The sequence below is a fragment of the Chiloscyllium plagiosum genome, chromosome 31 (genome assembly GCF_004010195.1).
Source record: "Chiloscyllium plagiosum isolate BGI_BamShark_2017 chromosome 31, ASM401019v2, whole genome shotgun sequence".
Classification (NCBI taxonomy): domain Eukaryota; kingdom Metazoa; phylum Chordata; class Chondrichthyes; order Orectolobiformes; family Hemiscylliidae; genus Chiloscyllium; species Chiloscyllium plagiosum.
The window spans coordinates 33,948,133-33,971,798 of NC_057740.1; the positions used below are offsets into that span (position 1 = coordinate 33,948,133).

General features: G+C 40.8%; 1 long non-coding RNA gene across 1 annotated transcript in view; it reads right to left on the reverse strand.

Moving 5' to 3' along the window:
* The window catches only part of LOC122565406, a 60,736-nt gene extending 38,183 nt beyond the window's left edge, over window positions 1-22,553 (reverse strand). The window contains exons 1-3 of the long non-coding RNA XR_006316160.1: window positions 22,452-22,553; window positions 20,484-20,610; window positions 4,054-4,286 (exon numbers count right to left, since the gene is read on the reverse strand). This is a non-coding gene — a long non-coding RNA (uncharacterized LOC122565406). The remainder of the gene's footprint in view (window positions 1-4,053; window positions 4,287-20,483; window positions 20,611-22,451) is intronic.
* Between the last annotated feature and the right edge of the window lie 1,113 nt (window positions 22,554-23,666).

Below are 23,666 nucleotides of genomic sequence, written 5' to 3' on the forward strand. Positions count from 1 at the left end.
CGCATATTTTATATTTTGTTTGGAAATATAAACTGAAATGGGAGTTGGATTCCTATAACAGGAAAAACATTCTTGCAGTCTGAAAATGAAGTGTTGCATATTGTTGAGCTGTGCAATACAATGATGTTTTTTGGAAGAAGAAGAATTTGAAAGTGATGGGCACCAAAAATCTTTCAAGTTAAGGAAATTCTGCCCAAAAACAGCTCTCTGATTGGTTGAACTGCGGTGCATTTAAAAAGCTGCAAATACTAAGAGCAACAGAGTGGAAGAAACATCCACAGCCTGTAGACAGAAGGCATCCATCTCTACCTCTGTGTGCAGGGAAATGGCAGGAAAGTGAAGAAAGCTTGAAATAAAGCATTCATGTCAGAAAACACCTCGGTTCACATAGAGTCATAGAGACGTACAGCATGGAAACAGACCCTTCAGTCCAACCCGTCCATGCCAGCCAGATAGCCCAACCCAAACTAGTCCCACCTGCCAGCACCCAGCCCATATCCCTCCAAATCCTTCTTATTCATATACCCATCCAAGTGCCTTTTAAATGTTGCAATTGTACCAGCCTCCACCACTTCCTCTGGCAGCTCATTCCATAAACGTACAACCCTCTGCGTCAAAACGTTGCCCCTCAGTTCCCTTTTATATCTTTCCCCTCTCACCCTAAACCTATGCTCTCTAGTTCTGGACTCCCCGACCCCAGGGAAAAGACTTTGCCTATTTACCCTATCCATGATCCTCATAATTTTGTAAATCTCTATAAGGTCACCCCATAGCCTCCGACACTCCAGGGAAAACAACCCCAGCCTGTTCAGCCTCTCCCATAGCTCAAATCCTCCAACCCTGGCAACATTCTTGTAAGTTTTTCTGGACCCTTTCAAGTTTCACAACATCTTTCCGATAGGAAAGAGACCAGAATTGCACACAATATTCCAACAGTGGCCTAACCAAGCTATTGAATCATAGGATGACCCACTGTGCAGACAATGGCTGATCACATTTCAAAATCAAAAGGAATGGGAGAAAAATAATTTTCACATTATAGTTTGGACTTCTGACCTTATTTTGTTCCTCCACTTTCCTGCCTTTTCCCTTTAACCGTCGATTCTCTTACCAATTAAACATTTGTTAATCTCTGTCTTGAATATGATTACCCAAACAGCCTTAACAACTCAGCAGTAAAAATTCCACAGGTTTGCTCTGAGGGAAGTAATTTGTCCTCATCTCTGTCTTAAATCTGTGACCCTTTATTTTGAGATTATGTCTCCAGCTCCTCGACTCACTGACAAATAACCTGTCTGCATCGACCCTGTCAAGTCCCCTAAGAATCTTGTCTGTCTTAATAAGGTTGCCTCTCATTTTTCTAAATTCCAATAAGAAATGTACAGGCCCAACATACTCAACCTCTCCTCATAAAACAGTCACTTCATACCTAATAAAAACTGAAAGAACTATGGATGCTGGAAATTAGAAACAAAAACAGAAATTGCTGTAAAAGTTCAGCAGGTCTGGCAGCATCTGGGGAGAGAAATCAGAATTAATGGCTGCTGCCAGACCTGCTGAGTTTTTCCAGCAATTCCTGTTTTCATTCTCTCTATCCCTGACATCAGCTTAGTGAACCTTCCATGATATTTGGGGTTTCGAATGTGTGTAGCATAAGTTTCGTAAATGAGAAATCCTTTCTTTTCACTGAAGTTGTTAAAGTTAAATGTGCTACAATAAATAGAGATCCTTTTTACTGTTACTAAGGAAACCTGGAGTTAATTGCTTTTGTCTTGAGTCCAGTCCAGTCAGGCAACTTGATGATTTTGGTGGTCTCACTGTGATTTTGTACATTTATGTATTCAGTGACACTTTGTGGAACAGTGGGGCACAATTATTGGCTCACTTTTCCCAGTTCAGTCATGACATTTTCAATAATGAACCCTCAGGCTTTTCTGACAAGTCATCTTGAATAGATACAGCATGTCTATTTGTCAGTGAAATAATGCAACCAAATTCTCAAAAAGCAATTTATAGTCCTGTGGTTACAGCAGGAAACAGCCCAATGGTAGACAAGCTTAGCCACTCAATCTTACCAAGCTTGCCTCAGGGGAGAAGTGATCTCTGAGTTGTATTTTTGTGCGCGTGGATGCCTTTCACACCTTCTTCATACTGGTTGACACCACATTGTCTCTCAGACTGGCAGCACTGAGCTGCTTAGTATTCCACCTTTCATGAAAGGTGGACAAACTGCCTGTCCTGTCAACAGATGTACACAGAGGCTTTTGAAACACAGAGAAAAGAATGTTGTTGCAAGGATAATGAGTTATTCTGTGAATAACGACAAAAAGAATTTTCATCCCTCGTTTTGTTTTCTTTTTCTCTTTCTTGAATTGGTATTTGGGCTGCTTGCTATTGTCATTCAGTGCTGTGTTCTTAAAACAAATTTTAAGAAAAACATCTCAGGTTCAAACTAAACAACAGGAAATGCCAAATGTTGAAGCTGTTAACTAACAGCTAACATGACTGAGAAAATTCTCACGATTGTGAGCAAGTTCAATTGAGCTACAAGAGGTTTTAGATGAGGAAGGCTATTTTCATTACCATAAGTCATCTAACCAAAGTGCAAGTCTTTGTTGTTCTCTGTTAGTATTCCATCTGTTCTAAAACTAGGCTGACACTTCAATACAGTCCTGACAGAGTGCTGTATTACTGGAGCTGCTTTCCTTCAGATGACTTGGAAGTGCCGGTCTTGGACTGAGGTGTACAAAGTTAAAAATCACACAACACCAGGTTATAGTCCAACAGGTTTATTTGGAAGCCCGAGCTTTTGGAATGCTGCTCCTTCATCAGGTGGTTGACCCTGATGAAGAAGCACTGCTCTAAAAGCTAGTGTGCTTCCAATTAAACCTGTTGGACTATAACCTGGTGTTGTGTGATTTTTAACTGTTGGACTATAATTTGGTGTTGTGTGATTTTTAACTTCCTTCAAATGAAAGATTCCATGGCATTATTTGGCACTTCAGGTGTCCTGACCAAGAAGTACTATTCAACCAACATTACCAAAATGGATTAACTGGTAATTTCCTCAGTTGCTGTTTATGGGATGTTACTCCATGTGAAATTGTCTGACACATTTTCCAACAGTGACTGCAACTCAAAAAATGCCCTGGATGTGAAAAGCTTTGGGACATACTGAAGGGTTCATTATAAATGCTTGTTCATTATTAATTTAAGCTTTATTTCCCCACATTATCCTATTGTGTGTTTAACTTGAAGAAATATTTTACGTTAACCTCTTCTCTTTATCAGGCTCCTTTCTTTTCCTATCTCCCAGGTTCCAATCTCTCTTGATGCTCCTCAAATAATTTCCAGAGTTGTTCAAAGCAATATTCTCTAGATGCTGTTCCATTCTTTTCAATTGTTTTTTTTTGTGAAATATCTACTTACTGAGTTGGCTGATGATATCACTTCAATGTCTTCTTTAGTCAGTTTGTTCTATTATTTCAACAGCGTTGTGTAAAATAGATAAATCAAAACTATAACACAGTTATGAAATAAAAAACACAATTTTCTGAAAGTTGTATTCACATTTATGGCACTGCAATTTCTGAATGGAAAACCACACTAAGTACAACTATCGCTTGTGGTAAACGGTAATGTAGGACAGGGTTTTGTTTGGAACTTGGGTTATTGTCAAATATAACCTATGCTCAGATCAAGCTAATATGGCAGAAAGCAACCATGATTCATTTGACCAGAACTTTGTAATATATTTCATGATTTGAAAATTTTAAGAACAGCCTCCATCTGTCCTGATGTCACTAAGTCATGCTATTTTCAAGAATACAAGAGGCCCTCTGTCAAACATTTAAGTCACAACTTTCTTTGTGTGACCCTTGATGATAAGCTTTAATGTGTGCAACAATGGGAGGCAACATGTATAGACCCAGTCTTCTACTCTATATAAACATAATTCCCGGGACAGTTGGTTGGTGATCAATCAGGTAGACCAATCCCCATTGTTTCTCCAACACTCAAGTACCACACGTCCCCAATTCCCGTCTTACAAACCTGGGAGGGCAGTAGCAAATTGTGGTGTCCTGTAATTCCTGGGATGAGAAAGAGCTACTGCAGTGGTGATCAAAACTGAGGCACTCCTGGTTTCTTTGTCCTGGAACACGTGGTCTGTAATAGTGATCACTGTTCTAAAGTACTTCATTGGGGGGTGCGGGGGGTAAAGTGCTTTAAGAATTCTGGTAACCATGAAAGGTGTGATATAAATCCAATTCTTTCTTTGAAGAAGCCTTTAAAGAGAAAGAACAGGTTTACAACTCTTAATTCTAATTTAACTTTGTTCAAACTATAAATGTCACATTGCACATTTGGACTATAATCAAGAATTGATAAAAGCCGGGATTTGAGTATTTCACTTAGATTGCCCACTTCAGTCCAGAATTAAAGAGGTGCTGCATTTTTGGAAGGGTGGTCTTTAAATTGAGGTTTGCCTGTCAGGTAGGTCTAAAACAAATCCTGTGGCAAAAACATGAAGCGAAACAGAACCATCCCAGTGTCCTTATCAACATGCACCAATCAACTAACTAACTCTGGTTAATTGCTCATAATGTACATCTACACATCTACATGTGCATTTGACTAAATTTGTGACGCATTTTGTGATGTTTGGGGTGCATGACGCTGTGCTAAAAAATAAATCTATTCCTTTTTTTCTGACGAGGTATCTTTTAGGTGCAAGATCCTTTGCATTATGAGACCAGTCAAGCTCTGGATGGCAGATGTGTTGCTCATAAAACAAGACATTACTTCCCATTTTAGTAGGATTTCTTTTGCTAGTCTCCATTTAGTAGTCAGAAATTAGTTTCATATTTTAAAATTTTAGGTCTTTGAATCCTAGAGGAGGATTTTGTCAGGTCTTTCTGAGTTAGGAACATCATAAATATACCAAGAAGATTTCCCATTGCAAAGACCCACATCTGTGCTATGTATATCTCCCAGCTGAGAGTTATAGAGTTATAGTTACACAGCATGGAAACAGGTCTTTTAGTCCAACTAGTCCACATCGACCATGTTCCCAAACTAAACTAGTTCCATCTGCCTGTACTTGGTCCATATCCCTCCAAACCTTTCCTATTCATGACCTTATCTAAATGTTTTGTAAATGTTGTAACTGTAGCTGCATCCATCACTTCCTCGCATTGTACATTCCCCACCTGAAACACTCTCTGCGTAAGCAAAGTTGCCCCTCATCTTTTTTTTAAATCTTTTTCCTCTCACTTTAAAAATATGTCCTCTGGTTTTGAACTTGCCCATTCTAGGGAAAAGACATTCACCTAGGTCATTCACCTTATCTATGACCCTCATGATTTTATAAACCTCAATAAGGCCATCCCTCAACCTCCTATGCTCCTGTGAAAAAGTCCTACTTTTTTCAGCCTGTTTTTATATCTAAAACCCTCCATTCCATCAAGATTGCTAAATTTTTTCTGAACTCTCTCTACATTAATAGTATCATTCTTATAACAGGGCGACCAGAACTGCACACAATACTCCAGAAGAGGCCTCACCACCATTCTGTACAATCTTAACATGATGTGCCAACTCTTACACTTAAAGGTCTGAGCAATGAAGACAAGCATGCTAAATGCTCAACCATTCTGACTACCTGTGATTCAAATTTCAAAGAATTATGTACCTGAACCACTAGGTCTCTCTGTTTTACGACACTATGGGTGGCACGGTGGCACAGTGGTTAGCACTGCTGCCTCACAGCACCAGCGACCCGGGTTCAATTCCCACCTCAGGCGACTGTGTGGAGTTTGCACATTCACCCTGTGTCTGCATGGGTTTCGTCTGGTTTCCTCCCACAGTCCAAAAATGTGTGGATTAGGTGAATTGGCCATGTGTTAGGTGAAGGGGTGTGAGAAACAAAAGCTCACCCACTTCAATAATTTCAGTCCGAGACCAAAAATCTGAAACAGTGTCGTTTATTTGTACACTTGCAAGTGGGTGCAATGTCTAATGCCAGGTAAGGCAATGACAAATACACATCAAATCCAACAAACTCTAGAAATTTATACAGTTTGAATCCCCATATTTTTTTTCTTATTTCATTGTTTGCTGTCATCCTCCACTTACATCACTCATTTCCTTAAGACTGATCCCACAACTTCTGTTTATCCGGCCTTGTCCATGACAAATGCCTATCTCTGGCCCCCCACAAGGTTGTTTGACGTCATCCCATCCTTTGCTTACCATTATCTACTCCCTCCATCTGCGCTGCCCCTCACAGCATCTTATCACTAAGCCCTTTTAATTGGGGTTTGTTCCTGTGTCTCTGTACAAGTGGGAAACAGATGTTTTTCCTGTTTGCCCATACATCTACCATTGTTCTATAATCATGTCTCATGCTAACATATCATTTTTTTAGCTGAATATATATATTTCCTCATTCTTGTTCTGTATCAGAATTTATAGTTGCAGAAATAACATTAATTCATCTATATCTCACAGGGGTAAATGTGGGGGAATGGGTCTGGTTGGGTTGCTCTTCGGAGGGTTGGTGTGGACTTGTTGGGCCTGTTTCCACACTGTAAGTAATCTAATCTAACTACCTAGGGTCCTACAATTAATTGTATATGTCCTGATTAATTGTATATGTCCTGTCCTTGTTTGTATTACAAAAATGCAATGCCTCACCTTTATCCAAACTAAACTCTGTTTGTCACTGCTTAGTCCATTAATCCAATTCATCAAGATCTCTTTGTAATCTTAGATAACCTTCTTCACTGTCCACTATACCACAGTTTTAGTGTCATCTGCAAACTTACTAACCATGCCTCCTATATTCCCATGCAAATTATTGAAATAAATAACAAACAAAAGTGTGAAGCAAAACTCCTTCAGGACAATGCTTCAAACATGGGAAGGGAGATACAACTGAGTCCAATTAGTTATGATTGGTAAGAGTGATGAAAGTTAGAAACTACAACCTGTCACCTCTCTTCCTTCACAAAACGTTTTGAATGTTTCCTCATCTACCAAACTTTACCAAACTCTTCTCCAGAAGTGGCACACATCATAATTTATAATTCAACCTTCCCACTGCCTTTGGTTTTTAAGATGTTATGAGCAGATGGGCTCACTAGAACTCTCTGCCTACTTAGTGCCCATTGCAAGATGAATTAGAGCCATTACCAGTGTTTTTCAACTGATTATATTTGTGCTACAATTGAACAAGGCCTTGTCTTTTGACCTTTATTTGTTTATTCCTTTGCAGGATGTGGGTGTTGCTGGCTGGGTCAGCATTTATCTCCACCCCTAATTGCCCAGAGGGCAGCTAAGGGTTGACTGCATTGCTGATGTTCCGGAGTCACATCTCAGCCAGACTGGGTAAGAATGGCAGGTTTCCTTTGTTCAAGGATATTCTTTTGCTATTTTCTGCACTCTCCTTTACACTGGTTAACAAGGGACATTGGTGGGGTTGTTAACTATTCAGATTGTCTTGGAGACACCTGGAATTGAAAATACATATCCAGGACTCCATTGCTAACAGCCATTGGGGAATTTATTAAAAATGCATGTTAATTTTCTTTTGCATTCTTATTTCTTAGTTACAAAAAACAAGCTGGAAATAGGGAAACAAGAAGTTTGACTGATCGTTGATAGTCATCCTGTATAGTAATGAAAAGAACATTTGATCTACGATTGGCTACAGGAAGATGGGATGCGGTGAGGGTGTTGAGCAATGAAAGGCAGGATCTTGGGGGTGTTTGGAGTAACAAGGAGGTATTAGATCAAAATCCTGGAACTCCTCCCTATATCATTGTGGATGTACCTATACCAAATGAACTGGTGAAGTTCAAGAAGGCAACTCACCACCACCTTTTCAATTGAATAGAATTGAATTTATTGTCACATGTACCAAGGCAGAGTGAGAAGCTTTGTCTTGTGAGCAATACAGGCATATTACATAACTAAATAGCATAGATAAGTAAATAATAAGTAAACAGTGGCAAAAACAAAAACACAGGAACAGGCGAATGTTAAGAGTTTGTGAGTCCATTCAGTATTCTAATAACAGAAACTGTTTCGAAACCAGCTGGTGGGTGTGCTCAGGCCTCTGTACCTTCTCCCCTATGGTAGGGGAACTGGGGATGGGCAATAAATGCTAGCACACCCACCAAAACTCATCATTTTATATGAATATATAAAATATGAAAGGAAGTGTCAGGAGCAGCTGTTTGGCTGGAGCAAAAAATCGTAGCGGTTAGGTGGTAAAACAATTAGTCTTGACAGGTAGAGAGTGGAGGTGATATGTACTGCGTGGAAGTACGATTAAGCAGAGAATAGAGGGATATGTACCGAGTGGAGGCAAAAGGTTTTTATTTTAGAAAGGCATCATGTGTCAGCACAGCCTTGGTGGGCTGAAAGGCCTGTTCCTGTGCTGGACTGTTCTTTGTTCTTTGAACATACCAGTCACAATTGACAATCCTAACCACAGCAGAACATGTTGACAAATATTATAATTCTGAATAACTTAGTAGGTGAATGTAACACAACTATTAGCAATCTGTCTGTTCAAATTTGACCTCTACCATTTTTCCCTCTTTGTTTTCCCATACTTTTGATATAACCTATGTAGAGGCTTTTCCAAATTAAATTGCAATCCTGAAAAACGTTTGTATCAAATATCACCCACTCCCTCAGCTGCTGATTGCCCCAAAACATATTTCCAGCTTTGTTATTTTACTTTGGGTTGGCATAATTCTCCATTTTTATTTTGCATATCTAAATCTGCAAAGTTTCAGCTTGGATGAAATTGGCAACAAAAAAAGAAAGGAAATTGTATTTAAATTGACAGACAAGCAATATGAACCCTGGTTTATTGACAAAATAAAATCCAATGCATAGTGCAGCAAATTTCAGTCTGGCTGAACATTTCAAACCATCCCTTCCATTCACAAGTACCATTCACTGTTTGATACAAATAGAATTCTGAACAACTCGATATTTCAGCTGTTCCCTCTCAACTGTATTTTTAATAATAACACAGCTGTGCTTGTCATGCCCAGAATGTTAGTAATGCTGTTTTAGGAATGTTCTGGAATCATTGCTTCCTATCTATTTGCTACACAGGTAATCAACATAACACGCTTCAATGCATAACCAGACTGAACAGGAAAGAAATATTATTGCACAGGTGACCATAGAAAGTGGAGGTTTAAGAATTCAGCCACTGGCTCCTGCTTTAGGAATTGAAATCCTTCCTTGTTTAGAAGTGTGTGGGATTCAAATGAAAAGTGGATTTTGTGAATCAGGGCAGTCTTTAAGGTTGATCTTTGCTGATACCATAGATTTGAAATGTGTCATAATGTATTGGTTATGTTTGTTTTCTTCTGTTACTCTTGCTTATCTCAAAGTTGTGGAAGTTTGCTTTTTTTTATTCAGCAAGAACGGTCAGTCTTACAAAACCTAATCTAAGTGTTCATCTATCAATAATGAGCCCAGATTATAAATGACAGGTAGCCATTTAATTTCAGTGATAGTTTGGTGGGGGATAGGAGGGGTGGGTGATGTCTAGACCCCAGGCGAGGTTCCCCAATTTATTACATTTCCAAGCGAGATATCCCAAAATTGTGAAGCTCCTGGCTGAGGAGCGATTAATTTGCTCCCCTCTTTTCACCTTCCCCACTCAGCTGATTAAAAGGATCCCTTCCCTTGTGAATACCTTTCTCCCAGATCAAATTAACTTACATTTTTAAAAGGAACCAATTTAACCAGTCTTTTGTGAGATAACAAAGAGTGAGTTATCAATTACTGAATGCAAGTAGGCTTACACATAATTTAGAAACAAGACGTAAGTCAAAAAGGATAAGACAGATTGCTCAGTCTCTAAGTATAACGCAATGGATAATGTTATGTCTGTCAAAGTGGAGGTTACCAGTTGTGTTGACACTGATAGTTAAAACAGATGATTTCAAAGTTCTTTATTTTGCAGGGTAATTGAGATTCTGTTGTTCCAATTTCTTTCAACCATGATGGAATTCCAGCATTCAAGGTGTGAGAGAGTCCTTCTGTTGCCTTGCTCCATATTGTATGGCTTGCTAGATGGCTGCGTCTAGCACTCAGTGAGAGGAATCCCTACTGCCTGCAGTGTATGGGATCTAGGGGTGAGTTCTTTGACTGCAACCTCCATGGCATAATGGAGGAGCTAAGTACTGCAGATGCTGGAATCTCGAATCCTCCCCTTTCTTTTAGCTTTACTTGTTCCATTCTCTGTCACCATGTCCTCTGTCCCTCCACCCCACCCCAGTGGGACTGTCTGTTCTTTCCAGTCTGGCAGTTAGACACACCATTGTTCTGCCATTCTCACATTCCCATTACTTAATCTGAACTACCAACATCCTTTCTCCCCCAGCACTCCACTCTCTCCACCCCCCACCACTGACCCCTCCCAACACTATTGTATAAATGCTGCCTCCTTCACAGTTCGTGTCAGCTCTAATGAAGAGTATCTAGACTAGAAACATTAGGTTGCTCTCTCTCCATGGATGCTGCTTGACCTGCTGTGATTGCCAGCACTTTTTGTTTTCAGTACAGATTCCAGCATCTGCAGGAATTTTCTCCTCCCTTTTTTAAAAGATCTGAATGACAAATTAAAAACACCCATCTTATTTCAGGGTTCTGATCCGTTGTCATGACAGGACAAGGTCCACACTTAGGGTACTCATTAAGGGATCTTATACAGTGATCGATTTTTTTCTTTGACTGGCATACTTAACTGTAGAACTCCCAACTAATATTCCCTGACTAATGGTCAGCAAACTGGGCACAGATCAGAAATCAAACCTGGGACTTGGGTCCTTAAATTTCCATTGACATGTTTTGTCACATCCACAAAGAAATCAATAAGGCTTGTGAGGTATGACCTGCCCTCCACAAAGACATGCTGATTATCTCCAATCAAACTATGCTTGGTTAGGCCACTTCTGGAATACTGCATTCAGTTCTGGTCTTTCTGCTATTAGAAAGATGTTGTGAAGCTTGAAATGGTGCAGCAACAACTTGCAAGCATGTTGCCTGGTTTGGAGCAGCTGATCAATGGGGAGCGGTAGAGTAGGCTGGAGTTATTTTCCCTGAGAGCGTCGCAGGCTGAGGGTCGACCTTGAATGGGTTTATAAAGTCATGAGGGACATGGATAGGGTGAATAATCAAGGTCTATCTATCAGGGTAGGAGAATTCAAAACTAGACAGCATGGTTTTAAGGTAGAGGGCAAAGATATAGAAGGGGCCCAAGGGGGAGCCTTTTCACATCGAGGGAGCTGTGTGTATGGAATGAGCTGCCAGAGGAAGTAGTGGAGGCTTATACAATTACAACATTCAAAAGGCATCTGCATGAGTACATGAATAGGAAAATAGAAAAGAGAGATATGGGCTAAATGCTGGCAAAAGGGACTAGATTAATTGAGGATATCTGGTTGGCATGGACAAGTTGGACTGAAGGGTCTGTTTCTAAGCTATACAACTTTATGAGTAAATGTCAAAATTGACATATTTAATATCCATTTACCCTGGAGTGATTCCACATATGCCTTCCCTTTGGTTCTAAGTTTTCTTTATCCCTTTCAATGTTTGTTGTTTCTGTTAGCATGAAATGTAAGAAAACAACGGGAAAATATGTTGATGCAATGTTACTTCTGAAAATTGCACAAAACACAAGTGTGAAAGCAAGAATGATTTCAATAACTAAGTTATAGCTCATAGTGTGATTTACTGGTAACTACATCAGCATCAGTCAACCACCTGATGAAGGAGCGACGCTCTGAAAGCTAATGCTTCCAATTAAACCTGTTGGACTATAACCTGGTGTTGTCTGATTTTTACATCAGTTATAAATGTTGCCAGAATGGGAATTTAGTTCTTGCTAGAGACTCTAACAATAATTTTGGCCAAGAGTCATTTTGGTGGCCTGATCTTCATAAGACCATATATGGAACTCTGCTTTTGTTCAAAATGATGAGTTAATTGAAATTGGTGTCAATGGATGCAAATGGGTTTCAACCAATGGGTTGTCCAAAAACTACCTACATTTAACTTTGAAAAATAGATGACCAACTAAAAAACTTCAGTAAACTGAATTTGTCACAAAAATGATTATTCTTCAATTTCCCTCAGGCATTTATCGTGTTTCATTTCAAGATTTGTGTAAAAGCTCCCTCCTTGGGGATTCTGTTCCATGCATTTAGCACCTTACTTGTAAAGTAGTTAAATCTAAGTAAACTGTGTGCATCTCTTCTAAATTGTGGTAGAATCAGAATCACAGGTAAACAGGGAGGTGAAGAAAGCATTTGGCAAGTATAGGAGTTGGGACATCATGTTGCAACTGTACAGGAGGTTAATGGGGCCACTTTTAGAATGCTGCATAATTTCTGTTCATCGTTCTATAGGAAGGATGCTGTTAAACTTGAGAGGACTTAAAAACGATTTACAAGGAAGATGAAGAATAGGTTCAGGCTTTTTTCCCTGGAGTGTCAGAGGCTGAGGGGTGACCTCATAGAGGTTTATAAAATCATGAGGGGCATAAATAAGGTGAATGGACAAGGCCTTTTTCCTGGGGTAGGGGATCCAACACCAGAGGCCGTAGGTTTAAGAAGAGAGGGGAAAGATGTAAAAAAGACCTATGGGATAACTTTCTCACGCAGAGGCTGAAGCGGGTATAGAACGAGCTGCCAGGGTGGGTGGTAGAGGCTGGTACAATTATAACATTTAAAAGGTGTCTGGATGAGTGTATGAACAGGAAGAATTTAGAGGGAAATAGACCAGATGCTGGCAAATGGGAATAGGTCAGATTGGGATGTCTGGTCGGTGCAGAGATGTTGGAACAGTTTCTGTGAAGTATGACTCTATGGTAATTTTGACTGTTATCCTATATTAATGTGGATACTTGAGCAAGCAAAGACAATTTATATGCCATTTTGATTTATTTATGCATCTACTATTATATTCAACAGCATTTCTTTGTCTAAAACTTATATTTTCTCCCAGTGCCCTGCCTCTATAGATTGCACATGCATTACATTACATTGACCAGCCAAAAGACCCAGGCAGTGGACTGATCTATGGGCTTTCCTATTCACTAGTTGGGAGGTGCATTTCAAGTGGGAGATCTGGACAGTGTCAATTCTCTCACTGAGAGAACTAAATATGAGGTTTGAGCATTTGGAACTATTGTGATTCAATGCAAGCTGAGGGGCCTTTATTTTAAACACAACAAGCGGTATTTCTACACTTTATTTTCCGAATGAGAGAGTCTTGTACCTGTTCTGTCTCCTAATATAAGCTGCAGACATCAGGCTACCAGGTTATACCTCAATTAATGCATTTAGGATTTCACATAAACTTCCCAACAGTGGAAATCTTCATAAATGTGTTTATGTATTTGCATAGAAGGAGCAATGAAATTTTAATATCATAATTATACAATAGAAGTTTAGAAGAAGGACAAATTACAGAAAGAAGAGAATAAATGGAAAAGCAATCACAAAAAATAAAATCAATCTACTTAAATATAATTAATGAACTTCTCAAAAAGATAATTTCTTCCCCTTCGACAATGCAATCATCTCCCTACTTGAATTCACTCATGGTCAATGAATTTAAGCACAACATGTTCATAATAGGGGAAGGGAGCTATGAAAAAACTTGACAGATCTTAAACACGTTCATAAAGAAATAGCTAGATAAATTCTCAACATCCCACTGCACAGAGGAAATCTACATGTGTTTTAAACTGTGTTCTGAAATCTCCTGCATTGTTTCTGTCTGTTGATTTTCCTGGGGAGGCAGCTATTGGTGGGGTACAGCAGCCTTCTCTCAGGATCTGACAGCATTGCTTTTGAGCTGGTCACTTAGATGGGACCTGATAATGAAACCTGTCTCTCTTGGCACCTTTCCATGTAGTGCTGTTTTAATCAGCAACATGGTCCTCTATAAGATCATATGATCATAAGACATAGGAGTGGAAGTAAGGCCATTTGGCCCATTGATGCCACTCCACCATTCAATCATGGCTGATTGGCGAGATCAAGAATTTATCAACCTCTCCCTTGAAGACATTTAGCGTCCCAGCCTCCACTGCGCTCCGTGGCAATGAATTCCACAGGCCCACCTCTCTCTGACTGAAGAAATGTCTCCTTATTTCTGTTCTAAATTGAGCCCCTCTAATTCTAAGGCTGTGCTCATGGGTCCTAGTCTCCCCATCTAATGGAAACAAATTCCCAGCGTCCACCCTTTCTAAGCCATGCATTATCCTGTAAGTTAGATCTCCTCTCTAATGAATGCAATCCCAGGATCCTCAGCTGTTCATCATATGTTAGCCCTACTATTCCAGGGATCATCCATGTGAATTTCTGCTGGACATGCTACAGTGCCAGTATGTCCTTCCCTGAGGTGTGGGGCCCAAAACTGGACACATTATTCTTAATGGGGCCTAACTAGAGCTTTATATAGTCTCAGTAGCACACCGCTGCTTTTATATTCCAACCCTCTTGAGATAAATGAACATTACATTTGCTTTCTTAACCACAGACGCAACCTGCAAGTCAACCTTTAGAGAATCCTGTACTAGCACTCCCAAATCACTTTGTACTTTGGCTTTATGAATTTTCTCACCATTTAAAAAAATAGTCCATGCCTGTATTCTTTTTTCCAAAATGCAAGACCTCACATTTTCTCATGTTGGATTTCATCAGCCATTTCTTGGACTACTCTCCTGAACTGTTTAAATCTTTCTACAGCCTCCCCACCTGCTCAGAACTACCTGCCTGTCTACCTAACTTCATATCATTGGCGAACTTCACCAGAATGTCCCCAGTCCTTTCATCCAGATCATTAATATTTAAAGTGAACAGCTGTGGCCCCAACACTGAACCCTGCGGAACACAACTTGTCATCAGCTGCTATTCCAAAAAATAACCTTTTATCCCAACTCTCTACCTTCTGTCAGACAGCCAATTCTCAATCCATGCCAGTAGCTCATCTCGAACACCATGGGCCCTCACCATACTCAGCAGCCTCTGTGAGGCACCTTATCAAAGGCCTTTTGGAAGTATAGATAGATTACATCTGCTAGGTTTGCCTGGTTTAACCAGAAAGCTTGAGATGTCCAACATCTGTTGCCATAGCATCTGCATGGTCTCACCAATACACAATGCCTCAGGGCATCCTCACCTGCAGCATCTGAGGTAGACAATATTGGCCAAATCACATGAGTATCTGCCATGTCCGTGTATGTAGTGGGCAGTGTTCCCATGTGTGATGATCTGACATGTGTTGCACAGGTTGCCATGGCAGGATTGTGTGGTGTTGTGGTTGATGTTGTCCTGAAGGCTGGGCAGTTTGCTGTGAATGATGGTCTGTTTGGCAGTTGTTTGAAGGTGAGAAGTGGGGGTATAGCGATGATCTTGATGAGATGTTCATCATCATCAATGACATGTTGAAGGTTGCAATGATCATGGCATAGTTTCTCTGCTCCAGAAAGTACTGGACAATGAAGGGTATTCTATCGGTCTTATCCTGTCTTCTGAGAAGGTTGTTGTGGTTTTGTTTGCTGTGGCACTTTGGAACTGGAGATCAATGAGTTCAGCATTGTATCTGATCTTATGAGGGTATCTTTCAGCATCTTTAGGTGTCCATTGCGTTTCTCTTCCTCCCAGCAGAACCTGTATATATGCAGGGCTTCTCCGTAGGGGATGGCTTCTTTAACATATTTTGGGGAGAAGCTGGAGAAGTAGAGCATTATGAGGTTATTTGTGGGCTTGTGGTAGAGTGGGGTACTGAGGTATCCATCATTGTTGGAGATGCGTGTATCCAAGAATGAAATTCTGAAGCGTAGTCCATTGGTAAGTCAGATAGTGGGATGAAATCTATTGATATCGTTGTGTAATCAGTGACTCTTTGCCATGAGTCCAGAGGAAGAATAATCTGGTGTCGTGTGATTTCTGACCTTGTCCACCCAGTCCAACACCAGCACTTCCACATCATATCTCTGATTCATGTAGGGATCAAGATATATAAATAAGTGTTGCACACAGTATACAGCATAAGTTGGTGCTGTCTGCTGTCTTACGTGATTCCTCTGTGCAGATAGTATTGCCCATGCTATTCATTGCTTGAATGCACTAACAGGCTCAATGTTGCAGATGGCTCATGGTATTTCAGGCAAGCCTGCAACCCTTAAAGGGGAGGTACTTTGTAGCTAGAAATATTAGTGGGTTTTCTTTGTAAATTGAACTTGTGCAATGTAAGATTGAAAGAGGGTTGTACTTATGAGAGTGTGGGCACCCAAGACTTTACAATAATGTACTGAGGTTCGGGATACAAGACAGTGAGGAGACATATTATGCATCTGCATCAGGGGAACACAAAGACGTTTGCTCAGGAGATACTGTGAGGGAGATAAAAATCATTGGCAGAAGAGTAGTGCCTGCAACATAGATGCAATGCAGGAAGAAGTTTAATTATCTGATACAAGCTGTCAAATGAGCGAACTTAATCTTCCAATGGAAATTCCAACCAACTATACCTCTAGACTTGTCATTGCTTAATTCACTAAATCATCATCACTTTCAGAAATTTCTAATAATCTGTACTCGGCCCAACAATTTATGAGGAGTGGAGAGAAAGCAGAGTTAACATTGAGTTTTTAGAAGACCCTGTTCTTAAATGTTAACATTGCTTTCTCTCCACAGATACTACCAGACCTGCTGAGTTTTTTCTGGAATTTCTGTTTTTGTTTCAGATTTCCAGAATCCACAGTCCTTTGTTTTAATTTATGTGGCGTATTACACACTCACAAATGTAACAATGTGGCAAGCCTCATGTTCATATATCACAGCTTGCCCAATATGGCAGCAATATATGATCTAACTGAACGACAGAGCAGGCCACAGCGGTCAAACAATCTGTTCCTGCACCTTACTTTGTACATTCAGATGACAGCCAAATGACTCAAACATATTGAATAAGACTCACTTTCACATTTCCCTCTTTATTGGAGGAGAATGCAGCATGTAAGAGGAAAAAAAAGTATTATTTCACTATTTTCTGTTATCTTCCTCTCTCCATGATCATATAATCTGTAGGTTTTACTTGGCTCACATGAGAACCGAGGGAACATACCCTACTGCAAACTGTGTTCTTGGAACCTTGTCCCAGCAGAGAATCCACATCTTTAATAGGTTAAATGAGTATTGACAGAACAAGCTTATTATAAAAGCACAAAGTGGTTAAAATTATGAGTTTACTAGGAAAGAAGAGTACATTCAAATGTCTGGCTGTTATCCTTATCTTCTGAGCAAATTTCCATTCACTTTGGGAACACCTTGCTATTTCTGTTACGCTTATATTTAGAAACCTTTCTTTACCATTTTCTGGCTTAATGACATATCACCAATATATCTACTATGGTTTATCCCAGTCTGTTGATGAAGCCTATGTGGCTCATCCATCTGTCACTCTCGGTTAGTTTAATGGATTTTTATATAGAGCAACTGACAAATTTGAAACGTGTATTTCACTTGGCCATTGATTTTTTTCAAGCAGTCGATCCTATTGACTCTCCAGTCCTTATTAAATAGCCTCAATTTCCCTTATAAAAAAATCCAGAAAGGATATTTTTCTCAGTCAGTTGCTGTGGAAATTTTAACAGCAACTGGTGATAGTTATCTAGCATTGCTCACAATGTGTTGTGAAGGGTACAGTGTCTTATAATGGCTGAAACACTCTTTTATTATTGCTTGTACAGAATAGGGTGGATTTTATCTCTTTTCATTCCCTTCAAATCCCATTCACCAATGTACACTCTAGGCTCCTGATATATGGTCTTCATGTATAAAGCTTAACATGGTTGAGGGAATATTGTAAAATATAATTCAAATATCAGACAAAATTTCCACTTTTTTATTTCATTTTCTTCCCTCCCCATCTGGAGGTACAGATCCAGATATCAGCTGCCCTTCATTTTGAAGAATAGTAATTTTTATTTTCTGATTTATTCACAACATACTTGCCAATGAGTATCACTCATGTAAGGGACCATTCATTTTTCCTTTTCGACTATAAACTGGAAAATGAAAGTTGGACATGGCTATGTAGCTAAAGCATAAGGAGACTTCCTTTCCAGCAACATGAAGATAAAGTGGGATACACTTTGGATATATAAGACCATGGGATGAATCTTATGGCTTTTTGGCAAAGTGTGAGTCATAGTGTGTTGTGTGGAGTGGTTCTCACTGCAAGGCTGCACACGTTCTCTTTATATCTTATCAAATTCACAGCAAGGATTGACATTTGAGCGTTTGCAGCAAGAATCACATCTGACTTCTGCCGTTCCTGGAGCAACTCCCCTCTCAGTGGAGGTCCTCCCTAAGATCAGCATCCCCTGCAGTTGTGGAGAGCTGCCATCAGTGCTGCTCGGCTATGGAAGGAGTGAGGAAAGATGGCAGAGAAAGAGAAATTGGAAACAGATTTCTTTGAGAGGGACCTGGAGGTCCTCAAGGATGGGGTGGTGGAGAGGAGGACTCCTCTTCCAGGAGGATTGGCAGAGGATGCCAGTCCATCATGCCATGATCGAAGATTGCAGAGGTGGACAGCAGTTCAGGAAAAGATCAATATTTCTCTCTGCTATGCCAGTCTAAGTGTGATACTCTGCTATCTCACACTTATCTGTGTCACCACACCCACCTCCCACCAATGCTTGTTCTAAAAACCATGCAACAGCTTCCCTCATTCACTCTCATTAACCCCCATAAATAACACATGCCTACACTTTTCCTCTTCGCTCCCTTGGAGCACCTCTACACCTTTCCCTAATTGTTTTGACTGTAACAGCCATGTGCCGAATGCTGGATGGGGATGTTGGACATCTATGTCCTCACCCTCTCTGAGGAAAGGATTCCTACCCCAGTGGGAGAAGACAGGCACCTGCTGAGTGCTTGTCCGGAGATAACACTCTGGCCTTGATGATGAGGGACATTGTACAGCTGCACAGAGAGGAACAGTAGTTGGAGACAAATGTACAGGAGGCACTGGCTCGCATAGCAGAGAAATACAGCCAGTTCATCAACACACTACCTGTTATCACCTGACTCTGCAGCAGTGCAGCCAGTCTTGCATCCATTCATCTGTTTGGATGGACAGGGGTTGCTGGGGAGTTAATAATGCTTGCAGTTCATTGCTTCAGGCATTGACCCTCAGGGCTGAATGCAGAATGAGAGTGGCATTGGGAACTTTTACTTCAGTCCATGAGCACTCACCCCCTCACAGGGAGACAAGGCATTGCCAGGAGGTACCCAGTCAAAGGAGAAACCTCACACAGGCTTCTCCACAATCTCTACTCCTGGAGCACCCTGACCTGCCAGTGCCAATTCTCTTCTGCCCAGACCCCTGGCTGGTTTCTATGCATGTTCTGAATTGCGACAGTCCTCCCACTGGGACTGACCCCTCTGAAGGTAAAGAAGTAATCATGGCACTGACTGGAGCACGGGGCATGGTCCCCTGTGCAAAGCCACCCCAACCTAACTATGGCTGAAGCCCAGACTGGCATAGAAGGCTGCCCGTGGCCAACTATGCTGGGAACCCCTTCACAACTGATCGGTGTCCCCATGGACATTGTTGTGGATTGTTTCCCTTAGACTTTCAGATACATTGTACTGCTCACTGCAGATACCATGTGTTTGATGTGACCAGAGGCCACGTGGCTTGTAGTGATGTAAGGCAAGATATGTACATCCTTGACTGAATCAGCTGCACAGCATAGCCATCTAACTGGTTTTTTGACAGCACTAATTGCCAGTGCAAGGCATGAGAGAGCAAGGCAAGACAGGTATATTGTGGGCATGCCTGGTGAATGTGTCTGAGAGAGAAAGGCCACAACCCAGTAGGCAGCCTGGACCATGCCATGCAATGAGTTCCTTGGCCTGTGTTGGACCTATGAGCTTAAAAATGTGTTGCTGGAAAAACGCAGGTCAGGCAGCATCAAAGGAGCAGGAGAATCGATGTTTCGGGCATAAGCCTTTCTTCAGGAACACAGCCCTTCTGTGTTGGACCTATACCTAGTGCAGCTGTATGTTGGTGGTTGCCAATCTGCCCTCCTAGGCCAGTTTGGGACCTCATCATTGCCTAGTGAGAATCTTGCCACACTACTTGAGAAAAGTGAACAAGATAGGGTGAGATGGTCTTAACATTGCTATCGGCCTCATCCTTCAATTCTACGATTCATCTTGCCATCGCCACGCTGCTCAGAGTCTGATAAGATTTCACCCCTGTTACTTTCAGAACAGTGAGGTAGGTTTTTATGAGCATGGTGCCTGGATTTTTGTGTTAAGGAAAAACTACTTAATGACAGGCTTCAGATTGATCCGGCTGCAGTTGATCACAAACCTGTTGGTATAGTGTATTTTGGGCTCGAGTGGAAGAGTCCCTACCTCTGAGCTAGAAGAACAGGGTTCAAGTCTCATCTGTCCTCGAAGTGTGTCATAAAGGATGCAGTCAGATGGTTAAAGTAACTGCAATGCACCCTGAGACATGCAGAACATCTCATGCCATTTCTTTCTGTAAGTGAAAATGTAACAATCCGTGAGACTTTAAATAAAACATTCTAATACAAGAAAAGACCAAGTTAACTGAAAAGTTATTGAATTGAAGATTGACCACTGCTCTCCAGACAATCTTGTGTCACCATCACTAAAAAACACATGTTCCTATGATAATTTTTGTGTCGAACCATCTGTTTTTGTCTGTGAATGAATGTGTGTGTTTTTGGAGCTTTAAAGAAGTAGAGTTTATTAATGATGCATAATCAAAGTTTGTTTGCCATTTGTTAGAGAGTAGGTTTGTTCACAATAAACAGTATTATTTTCTTGTTAATGACAAAACTTGGCGGGAGTTACTTTGAACCTGAGTAGCAGTCAGTCAGAAAAATTATCATCTTGGTGATTTAATCGAGTAGTTATACATTTGGAAAGGTTTGTGCCGGAGTGGGGCTTGATTATTGGCATATTCTTTCCAATTGAGTCTAAAAGAAATTATCTAATTTAGTTACCTTGATGAATGCTGGAGCTTGGCATATACAGATTGGCTGTGATGTTCCCTCCATTATAGAAGTGACTAGACTCCAAAAAAGAACTTTAATAACTATGTGCTTTGGGATGGCTAGAGGTTGTGAATGGTGCTATACAAATGCAAAGTTTTTCTTTCTTCTCTTTCATGGTGTTTGATTCTGGTCGGTCAGTATTAATATGGTATACCAATGTTAATAAGATGGGTATTTTGGATGATATCCCACCTGCCATTGCTCAGTGTTCACACATGTATGGACAAAAGTAGTCATCATAGTCTATTCTCTCATTAGAGAGAGACAATTTGCAGTAGTTTAACTGAGGGTCACCATGCCTCAAGTGAAAGAAAATGTTGAGAAGGATAATCCTTTGTGGTAATACCAGCTGGTGTAGAAATTGAACCTATTCTGTTGTTATCACTCTGTATTACAGACCAGCTGTCCAGCCAACTGAGCTAATTCCCATATAAAGGCAAATCATCCCTGGATGAACTTTCTTCAGGGGAATGAGTTCCTTCATTTGAGATTTTGCATTGGATGTAAACATTGCTGGAAACGAACACAGTGTAATACCATGTAAAAACTGAAAATGACCAAAAAACTAGTTCCAGTTTTTCTTTCATATTCAGATACTATTGAACCTGCTTTGCAAATTCAAATCTTTTCCTTTTACTGTTTCAGACCTCCAGCATTTGGAATTATGTTTCTGATGAGGATTTTACTCTAGTGAAATTTTAAAATTTACAGTTACATTGCAGCTGGCCATGGTTCACGTTTTTCTCAGTGTAATTTACAGTCTGAATGCCAGTAACAAATAAAACGTTTGCAGAAAACTGGACCCCATCTGGGCTCTGCATCATCTTAAGAATAACCTTTCAGACTTGACAAGTGACAGCAAAAGACTGTAAAAGCCATTATCAGAGGCCATGGTGCATAGTATGGGTCTGAGCTCCAATATTTACATTTGAAACCTCCCTTTCCCACGTAGTGATATATTACTCTGCTCAGTCTCAACCATAGCAGGTTCAGACAACATGCTTTCCGAATGTTCTACCCCCAACAGAAGATTCCCATAAGCATTTCCATCATTAGTATATTGCATCCTGCATTGTCAGTGAGTGTAGTTACCCTGAAGCTTTCTATTGTGCATTGTTCAGAATCATGCATAACTTGTATAGTGTGTCAATTCATGGCGTCACGAGAGATGGGAATGAGTAACATCATTTGGCCTAAGTTAGCTGCTCAATTTAAAATGACCTGATTCAGGAGAACTGTAGTTGCTGCTGTCAGTTTTCATCATTGCAAGTTATTACATTTAATTGAAAGATTTGGTTACCTTCTTGGTAATATTATCTGTTTATTTTATGCAGCGTATCAGGACAGTCCAAGTTCATCCAACCACACCTTCAGGGTCAACAGGCTTGATTGCCGACTGGCTCCTTCCACCGCAGCTGCAACCTGGGGCAACAGTGAGACATAAGGGGAGGGAAAAATAAAATAAACTTCTTGACAGCACTTTAGAGTGACAGTACACTGTACATAAAGACATGAACATGTTCTCAAAAACGTAACTGATTGTACACTACATCTGTTTTCTTTGGTCTCTGTTTAGCTCTGATTGTAACTTGCTAGCATGATGTCATGTTCTTGTCCATTCAGGATATACCATGGATCGATGACTATGTTGAGAGTCTGCTGCAGCATATGGAAGCAAGGCGAACAAGGAGTGTACAGGGCAATGGGTTCTGCTGACACCATTGCTACTGTTGGTCGAACATCCCCATTGTTTCTTGGTCTCTGTGTGCAAAAGTGATGGTGTTCATGAAGTGGTTAGCAATGTCTGGGACAGAAAGGGGCACAGCACAAAAGGAGTCAACGGGTTTAGTTTGCCAGGGATTAGGTCTGTGTGTAATGTAACTGCCCTTTCCTGTGGCATTGTTTCTTTTAATGTATTCACGGGAGTGGGTGTCACTGGCTACCCCAGTATTTATTGTCCATCACTAGTTACCCTTGAGAACATGCTGGAGAGCTGCTTTCTCGTACCGTTTTGATGAGGCCTGATAATCCTTCCATAAGCTCCACAAGCTTCTCACCTCCCCAACTCCCTACACCCTCCCCCACCCTCTCCTGCCCTTCTCGGATGAATCTGCACCCACCCAGCTCTCCTTCCCATCCCCTGCATTCATACCTGGCTGCTCCTGACTGTAGATGAAGAGCTCCCCTCACACATTGCCCCACAAATATATTTCCCCTTACAAATACAGTTCATCTCTCCTTCACCTCAGCCTCAATATTCCTCCTGCAGCAAGAACCACACAACGCACACCCCACGATCCCACCCCACAATCCCACCTCACTCCCTTTCTTGGTCATTTCTCTGGATGGACCTGATGGATTGACCATCATCTACCTCATTGTGTGATTTAATCGACAGCCTCAGATGAGAAGCGTCCAGTCCCCTGACTGATGGCTGTACATCTTCCAGACCACGTTATCTTAGTCTGGTCGCTATGGAGTTATAGGACTGACCATGTCCCATTCACTGGACTAC